The following is an 18,876-nucleotide window of genomic DNA, read 5'->3' as shown; positions in this document are numbered from 1 at the left end:
GACTTGGGGATTGGGTGAGAGATCAGAACACAGACTCAAAGACTGGCAGGGTATAGGAAGGTAGATGGAAACTTGAGGTGTGGAATGAGAATTAGGACTTAGGTAGGGGAATAGTGGGGACTAAGAAACTGAACAATGATTAGGAGGACTTCAGGAAGTATGCCATTGGACAAGGGTATGAGTTGCATGGTGAGAATGACTGCAGAAGGAAAGATTGAAGGACATGAAGGATTTGGGAGATTTGGGAGGCAGTGGAAACGGACAGAGGATTACAGAGAGAACAGATCTTTGAAAGCGATGAAAGACTGGAAATGAAGGAGATGCAAAGAAGAATGAGAGCCAGGATAGGGATAATAGAAACATGATGGCAGATAAAGACCAAATGACCCGTCCAGTCTGCCCATCCACAGTAACCATTATCTCTTCCTCTCTCTAAGAGATCCCACATGCCTATGCTAGGCTTTCTTGAAATCACACACAGTCTCTGTCTCCACCACCTCTAGTGGAAGACTGCTCCAAGCATCTACCACCCTTTCTGTAAAAATGTATTTCCTTAAATTACTCCTGAGCCTATCACCTCTTAACTTCATCCTATGCCCTCTCATTCCAGAGCTTCCTTTCAAATGAAAGAGATTCGACTTATGCAAATTTATACCACGTAGGTATTTACACGTCTCTATCATATCTCCCCTCTCCCGCCTTTCCTCCAAAGTATACAGATTGAGATCTTTAAGTCTGTCCCTATATGCCTTATGAAGAAGACCACACACCATTTTAGTAGCCTTCCTCTGGACCGACTCCATCCCTTTTATATCTTTTTTTGCGGTCTCCAGAATTGTACACTATATTCTAAACGAGATCTCACCAGAGTCTTATACAGGGGCATCAATACCTTTTTCCTACTGGCCATACCTCTCCCTATGCACCCTAGCATCCTTCTAGCTTTCGCCATCACCTTTTCAACCTGTTTGGCCACCTTAAGATCATCACATACTATCACACTCAAGTTCTGCTCTTCTGTTGTGCACATAAGTTCTTTACCCCCTAAACTGTACTGTTCCCTCAGGTTTTTGTAGCCCAAATGCATGACCTTGCATTTCTTAGCATTAAATTTTAGCTGCCAAATTTCAGAGCAGGGGGATAAGTGACAAGGAAGAAGCTGGATCTGGTGAAGGGATAAGACATAGATGAAGATAGATAAGACAGAGAGGGGATAATTACAGAAGGTGTGGAAATGCAGGACTAGAAAGTGTGTGAAAGAAGAGAGGAACAGGAGGCTGGGGAAGAAATGAAAGGAGGGAAAATGGGAGAATTAGAGTGGTGATTTCATATGACTTTGCCTTGGGCTACAGGAGATGTTGGGAAGCCCCATGCCAAGAATGTTAGAAGTAAATACAGTGTTGCCAGGCACTGCTTTCTTCTCCTAGCTTTAAGACTTTGTGAGCAAGGGGCACCTCAACAAAATTTTGTTTGGGAGTCATTCATATCACTGCTATTAAAAATAAAGAGAACAGCTCCCTTAAGAAGAAAGGCTGAACAGATTAGGGCTCAGCATGGAGAAGAGATGTCTGAGAAGCAATAAGATAGAGGTTTATAAGATCATGAGAGGTTTATAAGATCATGAGAGGGGTGGAATAGATTAATCATAAGGAACGGTTGTTTACTTCGTCAAATAGCGCTAGCACTAGGGGACACAAAAAATTAATACAGAGCACATTTAAAAACAACTTAGAAAAGTATTTTTTCACTTAACGAACAATCAAGTTGTGAAATTTGTTTCCACAGAATGTGGTCAAATTCCTAAAGGAATAGTCCATAACCAATTAATTTAATGTAATTTAATCTGTAATTTATAATCTGCACAATATCCACTGTATAGAAGTAGATGACATTACAAAACTAAAAACAAGAAGTATGCTAAAACATTAATTTAAAACAATATGGAACTCATAATTAAAAAAAAAAAAAATCTAAAAAATGGCCTAAATGGGTACTTGGACAATCAAAAAGCCTGATCGTCCCATAATCAAAGCTGGTTTTAGATATATCTAAAACCAGCTTAGGCCTTTCCCCTGCCTCTAAATGCATAGAGCGAAAAGAGGTGTAGGCATGCAGCAAGTATAACCAAAACTTTAGGCAGGTTGCCTAGTCGGCACTAATACGTTTTGACTTAGACCAAGTCAAAACAGGTATAAGTGCCGAAAAGGGGCCGCTGAGCTGATCGCGGCTGCTGAAATCAGCTCAGCGGCCTCAGCAACCTGCTAACCCCTACAGCAATGATCGCGGCAGGAGAGATGGCTCATCTCCCCTGCCACAATCCATCCTTCCACCCTTCCTCCCTCTTGCCCTGGTGATCCCCAACTCCCTCTCCCTCCCCCCCACTGATTACGATGGGGCCAGGAGGAAGCCCAAGCCCTTCTGGCCCAGCGAAACCCCTACCCCCAAAAAATATGGGCAGGAGGGATCCCAGGCCCTCTTGCCCTCAATGCACCCCCCACCCCGACCCCTCAATCCTCCCACCTTTAAATCGATGGCCGGACGGGTGCCAAGCTGATTGGCCCAGGCGGCTCAAAACCCACCCACAGGTGGGGCCTGAGGTGCCTGGGCCAACGGGAATAGGCCCAGTAGGCTTAGGCCCCTTCCTGTGGGCGGAGTCTTAGGCACATGGGCCTGGCTGTCGCCGGGGCAAGAGGACTTGTGCTCCCTCCTGCCCTGATCGTTATGGGGGGGGGGGGATTCTGTAACCGGTGTTCTTTTTGACAGACACCGGTTACAGAATCCAGCTTTTAGGTGAAGGATTGGCTCCTCCTTCGCCTAAAAGCCCTTGTTTTGGGTGTTTGGGAGTTAGGCTTTTTTTGGGTTCATTATATGTAGTAATTGTAGACGTAGTGGTGGTCTGGGCGTTTAAACAGCTGAATGTAGAGGCAGGCCATTATCAAAACAAACCTCCTTTTGGACGTGTTTTTTTATAATGGACATTTTCCCTGCTTCTACTTCAACGTTTAAGGCCTTAGGGCAAAAGGGGACTTATACGTTTTTTTTTATTATGCCTTTTTATTATGCCCCTCCACTTATATATATCCTTGCATAAAAATACAATTACTTTTAAATGCAATTCTATTCATTGACAATAGGTGATATTCTATATCTATTAGAGTAAAGCCCATCATTATCCTTAGGATTTTTCAGATTATTCACCCTATGTTTTTCCTAACTCCTGGCAATTATTAGTCAAGAAGATCTCTTAAAACTATTGCCTATCCCTGGGAGGGAGCTGCAAAAACGGTATTTGTTCTTTGGAATTTTCTGGGAATTTCTTAGTCAACCAGAAATGCTACTGTAAGAAACTCAATGATGGGCTTGATGGACCTTTGATCTAATGCATCACAGCTTATCTTAACATCCCTTAAGGTCATTCGATATCTGAAGGTGCTATTAAAGCTGAATTTCCCATTAGGCATATTAGGTATGTATGAGCCCCATGCAGGTGCTTTCAATGTAATCATCACCCTTCTCTTAGTGTATAGCAGGAGAAGCAGTGCTTCTTCAAGTTTCAAGTTTATTAGGATTTTATATACCGCCTATCAAGTTTATCTAAGCGGTTTTTACAATCAGGTACTCAAGCATTTCTTACCTATCTCTACCTCCTCCTTCTCTGCTAGCTTCAATCAGAACCACCTGAGGTAGTGAGGTTTCATGGATTGCACCTACCAGCATCATATCTTCACACTTCATAGAAACATGATGGCAGATAAAGGTCATATGGCCCATCTAGTCTGGCCAGATAAACTAGCTAAAGAGGAGGCAAGGGTAGGCAATGGGGCGCAAGCTATGTATGAAAGAGGGAAAACCAAAGTGAAATTCTGCACTTCAGGCCAGATTCTGTAAAGGATGTCTAAAACTTAGGTGTTATGTAGACGTCTAGCAACAGAATGTGCTTGGAATTGTGGATGCTAACGTTTTGTACATCGCTTAGATTTAAGCGATTCATAAATTTATAAAATCAATAAATAATGCATAGGCGCATTATAGAGAATTGCACTCAGCGGCGCGGCGCAAATCTAAGCATGTCTATATTGTTAGTTGTCTTTTGCAGGATCACCTTTTAGGCGTTGCATAGACATCCTAGTAACGTCTATAATGTTACACCTCTTAGCCGCTTCCGCCATGCACCCGCATCCCCCCTCCCCCGGTCCGACAAGCAGAAGGAGTGTTTCCTGCTTGCAGCACACAACTGTGCCGACAAACCTCCCTGCCCTTTACCTTCATGGCCAGCGATCTCTAAACTGCCTTCTTTTTATTATTTTTTATAAATCTTTATTGATTTTCAAAACTTAGACAATGCAATACAATTATCTGAACATAAATATTTCATAAAACACATTATTAAACATACAATTTATACTTATAACAATCATTTTCTTCCCCCCCTCTTCCCAGATTTAATAAAAGAAGTAATTACAATATTATAATCAAGTAATTTTAATGACCTTTATGGTAGCCACATGCAGCTTCAACGCTCCGGCTGCTGTAAGAAGGCAGTTTAGAAATCGCGAAGGTAAGGGGCAGGGAGGGAGTAGGGAGATGTTTAGACTCTGCGGCGGTGGCAGTAGGGAGGGCGGCAGTAAAGAGGGAGGGAGCGCGATAGGTGACTGCGCGCGTTCCCTCCCTTAACTGCGGGAACAAGGCCATTCACCGCTCTATGAGGCGGTGAATGGCCTTGTCCCCATAGCCACGGTGAACACAGTTTTTTCCCCACCGTTTTGGCGGGTTACCCGCTGCGTGCTGTGAGGAACTGCGTGTTGAGGTTGGTGAGTAATGAGTCCATCTCATAGAATCTCTCTACCTCACATGCACCTCTATGCCAGACACTATGCAGGGATAGTGTGGCACAATGATTAACGATACAGCCTCATCCCATGCTGAGGGTTCAAACCCATGCTGCTCCTTGAGACCCTGGGCAAGTCACTCAATCCTCCAGGTACATTAGATAGATTGTAAGCCCACCAGGATAGACTAGGAAAAATGCTTGAATAGCTGAATAAATTCATGTAAACCAATCTGAGCTTCCCTGAGAGAACAGTATAGAAAACTGAATAAATAGTGTATAAAGATTCAGCCTCTAATAACCAGAGCTGGTATTGTGACAGATTGTATTTCTTTCCTATTCTTTCCTTGTGTTTTATTATGTTTGTAAAGCTGGCTTTGATTATGTTACGTAGATTTAATCTTTTTGTTAGTTATGTTTGTTTCCCCTAACTTTGTAATTTTAATGATTTGTTCATCGCTTAGAATTTGGAATAGGCGATTAATCAAATTTTATTAATAAACTTGAAACTTGATCATAATGCCTCATTCCACTAATAAGAGCCAAACTCATCAGTGATGCCATAATGGCTTCATTGTCCTATACTTGGCTCACTTCTGCTACATTTTGATTTCTAGAGTGGCAAAGTGGTTAAAGCTACAGCCTCAGTACCCTGAGATTGTGGGTTCAAACCCATGCTGCTCCTTGTGACCCTGCCCAAGTCATTGAACCCACCCATAGCTCCAGTGACCTTAGATAAATTGTGAGCCCACCAGGACAGGCAGGAAAAAATCATGTAAACTGTTCTGAGCCCCCCTGGGGGGAACAGTATAGAAAATAGAATAAACAAATGTTAATAATGTACCTTGTAGGAGGTTTATGCTTTTTATTCATTCCCCTTAATGTGGCCTATAGTGGAGTCCTTGGTATGTGCCTACTTGTATTAGCATTTGATGAAAAGAGAGCAACAAAGAATATGTCATGTTCCCAGCGCTCTCTTCGATCCTCCAACCAAAATCTGCTTTTAATTCCCTCGTTAAGGCATATCTTCTCAGTCACGGCCCCCTTACTTTGGAATTCAGTCCCCTGCTACTTAAGAGAGATTAATTCCCTAGACAAATTTAAATCCAGTTTAAAAGCATTTATTTTCAAAGATGTTTTGAAGTTTGATTGTCCTTTTAAGGATGTTTTTGAATTTTATACTAGTTAGGCCATTCTGAGCTTTCTTTCCCCTTCTTTTTGTTTTCTCTTTTTTTTATTCTTTACTATCCAATCATTGTAGTTCTTCCCATTTCTCCCCCCCCCCCATTCCAGTATGCCATGTATACTTGTTTGTCTTTGTTTTAATGCCCCTGTTCTGTTTTCTTTTATATAATTTTAATTGTTGTAAAAACCGCTTTGAAATTTGACAAGGTGGTATATCAAAATTGTAATAAACTTGAAATTTGACACTACCCGACTGTATCCTATTTCCATGTTTCCTTCTTGTCTAGCTGAAGCAGCAGTGGAAGCACCCCCGGGAGAGGGCACTGGGGCTGGTCCTGAAGAGCCTGAAGAGGCCAAGGAGGAGGCAGGGGAGGAAGAGCCATCTGGAATGGAAGTAGAGCCAGGGGCAGAAGTGCCCTGGCTGTACTCGGAGGAGGAGGAAGATGAGGCTGCTTCTCCCATGCAACCCTTGTCATCTTCTGCCCCTCCTGTCTCTGCCCCTGCCCCATCCAACCCCTTTCCCCTCAGTCTGCTGCCCCTCCTGTCACTGCCCCTGCCTGACCCATTTCACCTTCTGCCCTTCCCCCCATCTAACAGGTTGGAGAATGTCCTAGGGAACCATTCTGTTGACCAAGGGCATGCTTCATCCCAAGGGCCTGACCCCTCCCAATGCCTGTAATCTGACCCCCTCCTGAGGCAGCTCTAGCTGCTCTTAAGGGCACCTTCCCCCTCCCAAGTTTGTTTTAATATATTTTAAATTGTTCCTAAAAGTTTTTAATTTAAAAAGTTCATATTTTTTTATTTTAAAAGTTTTAAATTGGTTTATAGGTGTTCTCTGTGGTTTTCTCTGGCTGCTCCTGGTTCCTCTGTGTGACATCTTCAGTTTAGTGGACGGGATAGGGAGTTAGTAGGTGCTGCTGAAGAATGTGTAACTATCACTGGTGTAAACCAGGCTCCAAAATTAACTACACTACTACAGTACATCTCAATAGGCCCTGTCCTTCCTTTTGCAAATAACCACAAGGTCACAGAGAAATGTTTAAGCTACCTAATTCCATTGCTTCCTAGCCACTATAGATTAAAATATAGAATATACCACCATAAATATAGAATAATCCCACAGTCCTGGAAAGTAAGATGCGAGAGTAACATTATGCAACTGCAGATAGATGAAATGGATCCCAGATGCACAGATAGGCAGTCAGGCACATGATATGCAGAAGAAGCCACTCCCGGGTCCAAACAAAGTGCCAGCCTACTTGAGGAAGGGGAGAATGTCAGTGTGATAGAATTGTACCGGTTTCATAAAGGGTCAGGGATAGATGAGGACACTGTCAGCTGGGAGGAGAAGTCAGTGTAGGGTTACCATATGGCTCTAGAAAAAGGAGGATGGATTGAGACATCTGGGGTTTTCTACCACTGAAAGCAATGGAAGTAAGGAGGTCAGACAGTAAAACCCAGATGTCTCTTCCATTGAAAGCAGTGGAAGTAAAACCTGGATGTCTCAATCCGTCTTCCTTTTTCTGGAGCCATAAGGTAACCACACACTCAACCCTAAACAAAGCAACCTACACACACTGGTTTGGTAAACCAGATGTATAACAGCAGGGCCGCCATCAGAAATTTCTGGGCCCCTTACTGAGCAATCCTATTGGGCCCCCCACGCACATCTTCCCCCCCCTGACCCCCTCCCTTCTTCCATGGGCCGAATACACACATACTTTTCTCTGTCGCCGCACTCTTTGACCAAAAGATTTGTAAGCCTGCAACCACGTCAAGGTGTACTCTTTCAGCAGCTCCCCTCCCTCCCCCTTACCTTTGTGGCCAAGTCAAAATGATCTACCAACAATAAAATTTTAAAAATACAAAGCACGCTGTACACAGAGAAAATGTTAATTATCATTTATATTCCGCGGGTTTTCAAAGAGGTCAAGGCAGATGACTTTATGCAATGTCACCTCAGTAACAACTATACAAAAATAGACAAATATTCACCCTCCCTTTTTACTAAACTGCAATAGCGGTTTTTAGCGCAGGGACCTGCGCTGAATGCCCCATGCTGCTCTTGAAGCTCATAGGCTCCCTGCGCTAAAAAACGCTATTGCAGTTTAGTAAAAGAGGGCCATAGTGCAAAATATAGACAGCATATATAAATTCTCAAAAGGGACACATTTTGATCACTAAATTGAAAATAAAATCATTTTCCTACCTTTGGTAATTTCATCAGTCTCTGGTTGCACTTCTTCCTGTATGCTTCCTCTCCTCCAGACCTCATTCCCTCCCCAAACTTTTTCTTTGTTTCACCCTGCCCCTTCTTTCTTTTTCTCTCTCTCCATACCCCCTTTCATTCTGTATGTCTGTCTTTCTCTCTCTCTCCGTGCCCCATTTTTCTTTGTTTCACCCAGCCCCCTTTCTTTTTTTTTTTTCTGGCTCCCTGTCCCCCCCTTTATTTCTTTCTCTTTGCCTTCCCCTATGCCATTGGGAAAATGCTGCCACCACCACTGGGGAATAGGCTGCCACTGCCACTATCGGGAACAGGCCTGCGCCGAGTTCGCCCTGCTTCTCTTCCCTGCGGGGTCGACAAACTCTCGCCACTCGACATCAATTCTAGCGTCGGAGAGGACGTTCTCGGCCAGCCAGGTAGCGATTGGCTGGCCCAGAACGTCCTCTCCGACGTCAGAATTGACGCGGGTGGCGAGAGTTGGTCGGCCCCACAGGGAAAAGCAGGGAGAACTTGGCACCGGCCTGTTCCCAATGGCGGCGGTGGCACTCAAGTGGCTAAAGAGACGCAGTTTGCCAGCCTAGGGAGAACACTGGAGGGTGGCCAGCTGTGCACCCCCTTGTGGTGTAAACCCGGGGCAGACCGCCCCCACCCCCACCTTGGTATGCCACTGTCTGTACCTCACTCCCTCCCTATGACCAAAAATTCTCCTTTCTTCTATTCCCCGTGTACACAACCATCTCTTTCCCTCCCTTCCTCTCTCCCAAGTCCTTGCCTTCTGTGTCCAAAAACACATTCCCTCCCCCACCTCAGCATCTCTTTCCCTCCCTTCCTCTCTTCCAAGTCCATGCCTTCTGTGTCCAAAAACCCATTCCCTCCCACACCTCAGCATCTCTTTCCCTCCCTTCCTCTCTCCCAAGTCCATGCCTTCTGTGTCCAAAAACCCATTCCATCCCCCACCTCAGCATCTCTTTCCCTCCCTTCCTCTTTCCCAAGTTCATGCCTTCTGTGTCCAAAAACGCATTCCCTCCCCCACCTCAGCATCTCTTTCCCTCCCTTCCTCTCTCCCAAGTTCATGCCTTGTGTCCAAAACGCACTCCCTCCCCCTTTTGTATTCCCCGTTTGCCTCCCAGCCCATCTTAGCAACTTTCTCAGCAAAATGTAGCTCGAGCCGCGTAGGCTTGTCTTCTATTTCCTGCCTGTCCCGCCGCGCACACATAGCCACCAGAAGTCTTCCCCGACTTCAGCGCTGACGTCGGAGGGCGGGCTTTGCTTAAGCCCTCCCTCCGACGTCAGCGCTGACGTCGGAGAAGATTTCCGATGGGCTGTGAGCTGCAGGGCAGTCGGAGTAGAAGACGAGCCTCGCGGCTCGAGTTATATTTAACCCCGCGGGTCCCCCATCGTCCCCGTTCAACTCTCTCTCCTGTGCACCCGGGGCACACCTCCCACCCTAGGTATGCTACTGGCCCGGGCCCCCTGTCAGCTCCGGGCCCCTGAATGCAGGACTGGTAGTACTGCCCTGATGGCGGCCCTGTATAACAGGGAGAGGTTATGAATCAAGAAGGTTATGGGAAGTGAGCAAATGGACATTAATGCAAAACACATCGATGGATACGGGTGACCAGGGTCTCCATCTGGGAGCACCTGGCTTGGCCTCTGCGTGTGCTGGTCACCGGAATAGATGGACCTAGGGCCTGATCCGGCGAAGGCGTTTCTTATGTTCTTATGGATGTATACCTCCTAATATAGCTGTGAAGGAAGTAATAAGGAGCAGCTGCAATATGTATCACCCAAAGAGATTGCAAAAAAAACAAACAAACCCAAAAACAACAAACCACCACATACATTGTTGGAGTGGGAAGCAGAACCTAAGCAAGAACAATATCAGTAATATGGAGCAAGATCTACCAATACTGCACCAAGAACTGCACGACGAGGATGCCCTTGCATAGCCACATAAAGATGATGGTCCAGAACACCTGAAAAGGGACAAGAGGGTGAAGCGTGTAAACACATTGGGGGATGTACCCAACTTATCACAAGGGCTAGGGTTACCATATTGCTTCATAAAAAGGACGATGGATTGAGAAACCCAAGTTTTATTTCTACTGAAAGCAAGGGAATTAAGGAGGACTTATAGCAGTGTATCGCAAACTATGCACCGTGGCACACTACTGTACCTCCTAAAATTTCAGGTGCGCCATGAAATGCTGGGGAGGAGAGGCGCCGGTTGACTGCCTATAGGATGTGCCTTTCACATCAGGCATCAGGGCTCAGGGCCCGTCTGGGGGGCCTTCACGCATGTGTGATGACATCATGTCAATGTCGCGCACATCCGGTTTGCCTCGAGCCATGGCCACTACGTTTAATGTGCCGTGGGTTGACAAAGTTTGCGGGACACTGACTTATAGAGACATTGAAAGCAAAGGAAGTTAAACCCAGATATCTCAATCTGTCCTCTTTTTCTTGAAGCCATATGTTAACCTGCTTAGCTTATATGAATAGCATGGGGTGGCACAATGTGAATCTCAGTATGGTACAGTAGTTAAAGAAACAGCCTTAGCACCCTGAAGCTGTGGGTTCAAACCTCACACTATCCCTTGTGACCCTGGCCAAGTCACTTAATGCTCCCAGGTACATTAGATAAATTGTGAGCTTGCCAGAACAGATAATGAAAATGTTTGAGTACCTGATTTATAACCCATTTTGAGCTCCTTTGAGAGGATGAGCTACAAGAAACAAAAATGACAGTGCAGGTAAGAGGAGGACAGCAAGTAGAAGCAGCAGTTAGGTATATGGAATGGTGTCATATGAACACAAAACTATCACCTATATACTGCACTCTCACCTATTTATGATTTGGAGCATGAGAACCAGCACGAGGCCATCAAGAACCGCACAGTGATGCCCTTGTATAGTGACAATGAAGATCTGTGACATCTGAGCTGGGACAAGAGTGTGAAACATGTTAGCAATTTGGAAATGTATTTAATTAATCACAAAGGCTGCTCAGGAAAGAGAGTTATAAGAACATAAGAGTTGCTGCTGCTGGGTCAGACCAGTGGTCTATCGTGCCCAGCAGTCCGCTCATGTGGCGGCCCCCAGGTCAAAGACCAGTGCTCTAAATGAGTCCAGCCTCACCTGCATACGTTCCAGTTTAGCAGGAACTTGTCCAACTTTGTCTTGAATCCCTGGAGGGTGTTTTCCCCTATAACATACTCCGGATGAGCGTTCCAGTTTTCTACCACTCTCTGGGTGAAGAAGAACTTCCTTACATTTGTACGGAATCTATCCCCTTTCAACTTTAGAGAGTGCCCTCTCGTTCTCCCTACCTTGGAGAGGGTGAACAATCTGTCTTTATCTGCTAAGTCTATTCCCTTCAGTAGAGGGAAGTAATGACAGTGCAGGTAGTATCAGCAAGAGGGGAGTATGCAGGAGCAACATGAACAGTCAAGGAAAGGATATATGGAGTAAGCATGCAGCAAAGGTTGCAAAATATCATCAAAATGGTGCATTCTCACCTATTCCTGATTTGGTACTTGAACTGCTACCAAGAACTCCAGGACATCTGAGCAGGGAGAAGAGAGATAGCTTCTGAGTAATTAGTGATTATACAACAGTGAGCACAAGTGCTGCTTAGGGAAAAAAGCATGATCACATTCAGTCACAGAGATGATAGAAGGATTGGGGGTGAGACAGAGGGAAGAATAGTTGTGGGGAATCACAGTTAAGTGCACATCAAGACAAATTTTCACCATTAGCCCAAAAAATGGGTGCATATGAGGTTGTCCCTGACCATCTGCCCTCTTCAACACTCTTACTCTGGTATCAGCCTCTGTCTAGGTTGGATGTCCTCTCTCTCATCATCACTGTCTGCCACTTGTTCAGGAGGGTCTGGCATCTGTCGTCTAACTGGGAGGTTGCGCAGCATACATCATGTGGCAAATATCCGGCAGACTTTCTGTGGCCTGTACAGGAGTTTCCCTCCTGAGTGGTTAAGGCACCTAAAACGAACTTCAGTAGTCCAAATGTGTGTTCTATTGTAACCCCTCACTCCTCTCTGGGGTAAAAGGTATCCCTTACTAGATAAAAATTATTGTAGTTGAGTATGCCGAGGGTTAAAATATATCTTTCCCCAGGAGAAGGAGTGGTTAAATTTTTTTTATTTTTTTTAAAGAAAGGATTTCAGAATAACTCAATAAGTAAACTACTTTAAATAGGTAAGTAAATAAATGAAATATTTATTAACTTTGAAACAGATTTGGAAACTTCAACAATTCTCTCTATAAATCAGACACCAAGATCTAATAACTTCAAACACAGTAAATACAATTAAATCAATCATGAGAACATTTTTACACCACTTGAAATATCTTTTCTTTCAGGAAGTCTCCTCATGAGAAAAATTTACTCATGAATCAAATCACATAAATAACTTCAGTCTGTAGAATAACAATTTAATATTTCACACTCTGAATATTTCTCTGGATACAAAATTGATTGTCTGGATTTTCTCTTTTCAGAAAACAGTTCTAATTTATTGAAGAATGGTAATCATACTTGGATTCTGTATTCTCAACATCTGACTGTTCCACTCTTAGATTTATTCTTTCGGTGGGTACCTTTCTTTTAAGTGCATGCTTGATTGAAGTTCCTGGCAACCTACTCCCTATACGCAAATGGAGGAAAACCTTATATCTCACCAAAAAAAAAAAAAAAAAATTCCCTTACTGATCTATTATAAAAGAAAAGATAATTCGGTTTCCCTATTCTAATCCCTCCCTCTTGACTGTAACCACCAAAGACACTGACATAAAAAAAATTTCACAGAACAGCTTTAATCAGAGTTCTGTCAGGGAAAATAAATCAAACTTAGGGATCCTTTTACTAAGGCATGCTAACTGATTTAGCATGTGCTTACGGGTCCATAGAATATAATCGATTAGCGCATGCTAGATCCGCCTGCGCACCTTAGTAAAAGAGGGGGTTAATCTCTCTTTCTCTGCAGAATAACAGTTTAATCAAAACATAAGTTACAGCGTCAGAGATGAATTGTGACTAAATATAATTCCAGTATCGAACTTCTTTACTAAAGTTTGTTTTTATCATACAGGAGTACCAAGAATTTCTTTAAGTGTTCAAGTCCTGTAACCAAGGTCAAAACAGCAAATCTCAAAATTTACAGGAGACCTAGAATTAAGATACCAAAACTTTCAGACCTATTTCAGAATTTAAGGAAAAAAATTTCTTAACAAACTTTTGTTCCCTTAAAAAAAAAAAAAAAAATCTCTACAGCCACAAGTCCTCCTTTCTGACCCAGCGAAAGAAGATTTTCCACAAAAAATCAGATTTTACCAATATGTTAATCTACCAATAAGGCTATGAATAATATCACCACAATTACTTTAATTCTCACAAATTCTTTTACATTAGGGATAAACCCTGCTGACAGAGAAAAAAATTCCGTTCTAAAGAAAAATAAAGTTTTCATATCCAAAATAGATGATGTTCGCCAATGGGTCTGCGGGTCTGGCTCAAGTGGGGTTTTTGCATTCCTTGTGGGAGTGATTATTATTATTATTTTTTTCACCATAATTATCAAGATTGAAACTTTTCATTGCTTTAAGTTTTGGCACTAAATTGCACACATTGAGCTGCCCTATGATGGTGTATTGCTGGCCCCTATTGTGGTGCCGGATCTGTGGTAACTAGTAGTGCTGCCTGATTCACGATTCGAATCAATTTACTGATTCACTTTGGGTGAATTGATTCAAATTGATCTGTTTTGGAAGAAAATCGGACTTACCGATTAGTCGGCCCCCTTGGTAGAGATCTGTTCGGGCTTTCCCTCTGCCACCGGAAGTTACATCGAAGCAAGGACTCCGGTGGCAGAGGGAAAGCCCAACTGGGTCTTTGCGTGCAGATCAGTGGCAGCAAGGCTCTCTCCTTCCTGGGCGTTAGCTCCTCCCTGGCCATGCAAAAGCGGTGGTAGCAAATGCAATTCACTATCCTACCGCTACTCCGGGCGTCTTCTCTCCATTTGGCCGCCCAAATGGAAACAGGAAGTTTTCACTGAGGGCAGGCCACAGTGGAGAGAAGACGCAAGGAGTGGTGGCAGGAGTAGATCGCTAAATAACTACCACCACCAGCAACACATTGTAATGTCAAAATAAAGGTAGATGGAGGGAGAGGGGAGATGGACTTGGAGAGTTGGTGGACTGGAGGAAAGATGGGGAGAAGATGGATGGGAGAAATGAACTTGGTGGAGGGGGGAGATGGACTTGTGGGAGTTGGTGGACTGGAGAGGGAGAGATGGGGAGAAGATGGATGGGAGAAATGAACTTGGTGGAGAGGGGAAGATGGATGGTTGAGGGGGGAGGAGGAGTTGGACTTGGGGCAGATCATGGAGAGGGGAGATGGGGGGGGGAGAAATAATGGATCTAAAACCAGGAGAAGGAGAGAGATGGTGGACAATGGGATTTAGGGAGGGATGGAACAGAAAGGGAGAGAAGTTGGACACAAGGAATGGTGTAGGGGGGATAGAGATATTGGAAAGGAAAGTAGTTAGAAAGAGAAAGGGAGAGCTGGAGGGGAAGGAGGGAGAGATGCTGGATGAAAGGATAGTTGAGAAAAGGAGAGATGGTGGATCTGGGTATGGTCGGGTCCATCGCTACAGCTATGGGAATAGAGGCAGAAAAAAGGAAAGATGACAGACCTCCAGGGGAGGGAAGGGACATGGAAGGGGAGGACAGAAATGGAAGATGGATGGTTACCATGGAGAAAGAAGAAAATGACAAATGGGCAAGAGACCCTGGCAAGCAAGTTATCAGAAGATGTTTGTTGCAGAGCCTGGGACCAACATGATTTGAAAAATGACCAGACAACAAAAAGTAAAAAAAAAAATTTATTTTCTGTTTTGTGATTACAATGTGTCAGATTTGAAATTTGTATCCTGCCAGAGCTGGTATTAGACTGCGAATGTGAGCTAGGATTTAACAGAGAGGAAAAGTTTTTTTTTTGTTTGTTTCTTTTGTTTACACCACAGCGCTAGTGTGGGTAGGAGAGGGCAAAATGGGTGAAGAGACTATAAAATAAACTCACCAGGATGTTTGGAAAAAAACACCCAATTGTGCAGGAAAATCGAACTGAATTGAATCAAAAAAATCGAGTCAATAGGCTGAATCGAATTGAAATATTCTTTCCTGAATCGGGCAGCACTAGTAACTAGAGCATTAGACCGGCTCTTTGAAGCTTGTTTTCAGAGCTCACATCCTCACAATGAGGGCGCTCTTTCACTGTTTAAAATTAATTTATTATATTTAGTGTGAATTGTGATCCCACAAGGTCTACAATCCCTAGGCAAGCCCTATCCTTTTTGTATTACACAAATACGCAAGGCATGTCATATAGCTATATATCATCATTAGCTTTCTCTGGCTGACATAACCATCTACATATTAAAAGTATTTCCATGGTCAAACTATTTGACCATTCTCATGCTGCAAAATATAAAACTTTATCAGCCAAAATATCTCTGGAATAAAATCGTATTCACCTGCTTTCTAAACTGAACCAGACTGTTAACATTTCACACATCAATTGGAAGAGCATTCCATAATATCACTGCTAACATCGACTGACAAGAGCTTACTAACCTCACATTTTTTACAGATGGCACCTCCAGGCACAGAGTGTTTTCAGAACATAAAGATCTAACCGGTTGATGTATTTGATCTAACCATCATCCCTTATGGAACTTTCCCTCTCCTCCATTAAACCTTGGGCAGAAGGTTCTTGGACTAATTACTAAAGAATCTCCATAGTTAAAACAGTGGTAACACTAGTAGTTAATTTTATTCTTTCTTAACACTTAAGCTATAACAAATAAGAACATAAGAATAGCCTTACTTGGTCAGACCAATAGTCCATCAAGCTCAGTAGCCCGTTCTCGCAGTGGCCAATCCAGGTCACTAGTACCTGGCCAAAACTCAAGATGTAGAAATATTCTATGCTACTGATACAGGGCAAGCAGTGGCTTCCCCCATGTCTTTCTCAATAGCAGACTATGGACTTTTCCTCCAGGAACTTGTCCAAACCAGCTATGCTAACCGCTCTTACCACATCCTCTGTCAACGTGTTCCAGAGCTTAACTATTCTCTGAGTGAAAATTTTTTTTCTCCATTTAAAGCTTATGTTGCTATCTTTTAACATATTACTTTCAATTTAGTGCTATTATTTTACGTTGCTTCCCTTTTATTAATGTTTTTTGCTGTGTTTTGTACATAATTGATATTTGAAAAGTAAAGTAAAAAATAACTTTTAAAAAATATTTGTAATAGTAAATATCAGCTGATATTTGTAATAGCAATTACTGATATTTGTAATAGCAATGTCAGAGGTCCTAGGCAGGAATCCTGTAATCAACAGTCCTGATTCCAGCCATTAGATGTCACCCTTAACCAATCATCATGCTATCATTCCCTGTACAAGCTGATCAGGGAAGTACCACACTGCCTTTAAACCATCAAGTTTAACCCACAATTTCAGTGTTTGTTTATACTGTATATCTATTTAATCAAATTTCTATACCATTCTCCCAAAGGAGCTCAGAACGGTTTACATGAATTTATTCAGATACTCAGCATTTTTCCCTGCCCTAAACTCAGTTGACTACTGGATCTGGGGGAGCTGATATAGGAATGTGATATCTGACAGTGATCATACAGTGATATCTGACATTGAAGACCTTAAACAGTCCATAGAAACATAGAAATAGACGGCAGATAAGGGCCACGGCCCATCAAGTCTGCCCACTCCAGTGACCCTCCCTATATATTTTTGCGGATAGATCCCACATGTCTATCCCATCTGGCCTTAAAATCTGGCACACTGCTGGCCTCAATAACCTGAAGTGGAAGACTATTCCAGCGATCAACCACCCTTTCAGTGAAGAAGAACTTCCTAGTGTCACTGGGCAGTTTCCCGAACCCTGATTTTCCACGAATGCCCCCTTGTTGCCGCGGGACCCTTGAAGAAGAAGATGTCTTCTTCCACCTCGATGCGGCCCATGAGATACTTGAATGTCTTGATCATATCTCCCCTCTCTCAACGTTCCTCGAGTGAGTAGAGCTGCAATTTCCCTAACCGCTCCTCGTACGGGAGTTCCTTGAGTCCCGAGACCATCCTGGTGGCCATTCTCTGTGGCCATAGATCAGTGGTGGTCAAGGCTGAAGGTGTGCCTTCATGTAAAGGGAGTGCACTTTGAACATCTGCTTAATTGAAACATTACTTTTTGATTTTACATTTTTCTGTACGATATGCCATAAAAAACTTTGATGTGTTTTTATTCAGTTCACAATTCATTTTCACAAGGTAGTGTGGTGCGGTGGAAATATTTATAACATTTTACATCAATTTCATTCAGGACACGCCACACTAAATTTCATAAGAATTGGATGAGTTCTGTGGAAGATACGACAAAAAAAACATTTTGGTGTGGGTTTTTTTTCGGTTCACAGTGTAGTTGCTCTTGGGATACTATTCCATCAGGCCAGTGCTGTCACTGAGAACACCCCCATTTGCCACCACTTCCCCTGAGCTTCCTGAAGTGTTGGAACTTTTAAAAAAAAATTTTGACAGCAATGTTCACCAACAAGGTATCTGATGTGAAATCTTGTTTTTCAAAAATTTAAGATTCCTGGGTTCAGGTAGAAGAAAGTCCCATTGGGAATATTGAGCAGCCCAAGTTTCCTTCTCTGGCGCTTCGGAAGCTTGAGGCATTTGATCACTTTACCCACCCTTCCTTTTCCCAGATTATTTATGAATACCGTATGTTGAATGGCAGAAGTGAATTTTGGAATGTTTTCTACTGAAGGAATGTAGGACTCTGTATTCAAATTAATTTAATTGGGCAGAGAAGGCACCTGCCCACTTATACTTTATTGAGTTGGCCTGGTGCTGAAATTTGGCAGTACTTAACTGGCATACACAGTGCTGTACATTTTGATATTTAATAGATAGTCCCTGCTCGGAAGAGTTTATAGTCTAATTTGGACAGATAGACATGACATATAGGGTTGGGGGTGCAGAACCCAAGGTGAGAGGAGTTAGGAGTTCAAAGCAGTCTTGAAGAGGTGGGTTTTTAACTTGGACTTGAACACTGCCAGAAACTGAGCCCGCCATAGGGATTTGGGCAGTTTGTTTCAGGCATATAGTGCAGGAAGACTGATAGGACAGAGTCTGGAGTTGGCAATAGAAGAGAAGGGCAAAGATAGGAGGGACCTACTGGCTGAGTGGAGCTCATGGTGGTGATGGGGAGGGAAACATAGGGGGAGATAAATGAAGAAAGATACTGAGGGGCTGCCAAGTGAATTCATTTGTAGGTCAGAAAGAGGAGTTTGAACTGTATTTGGAAACGGATACTTGGATATTTCATGCTGGGAGCTGTGCATATCTGGCACTGAATATCTGGGATTAGTTCAGCCCATAGCTGGGCATGACATACAACCACTTACTACTGCAGGCTGAATATTAACCTCTGTAGTTACTAAAGATTGACCTCATTAATGTCCTTATACTTTTCTCAGCTGTTTCCTGCTCTTTGCCTAATTTCTATTTTGCCGGTAAAAATCCAGGTGTAGCC

General features: G+C 43.3%; 1 long non-coding RNA gene across 1 annotated transcript; it reads right to left on the bottom strand.

The window, feature by feature from the left end:
- Positions 1-10,106: 10,106 nt before the first annotated feature.
- On the bottom strand, positions 10,107-12,031 carry LOC117363552. The gene is made up of 4 exons (XR_004540093.1): positions 11,756-12,031; positions 11,083-11,174; positions 10,924-10,963; positions 10,107-10,213 (listed from the first exon to the last, which is right to left on the bottom strand). It is a non-coding gene; the product is annotated as an uncharacterized LOC117363552 (long non-coding RNA).
- Between the last annotated feature and the right edge of the window lie 6,845 nt (positions 12,032-18,876).

The sequence above is a fragment of the Geotrypetes seraphini genome, chromosome 7, assembly GCF_902459505.1.
Source record: "Geotrypetes seraphini chromosome 7, aGeoSer1.1, whole genome shotgun sequence".
In the NCBI taxonomy this organism is placed as follows: Eukaryota; Metazoa; Chordata; class Amphibia; order Gymnophiona; family Dermophiidae; genus Geotrypetes; species Geotrypetes seraphini.
This window is presented reverse-complemented; position numbering and strand designations above follow the sequence as displayed.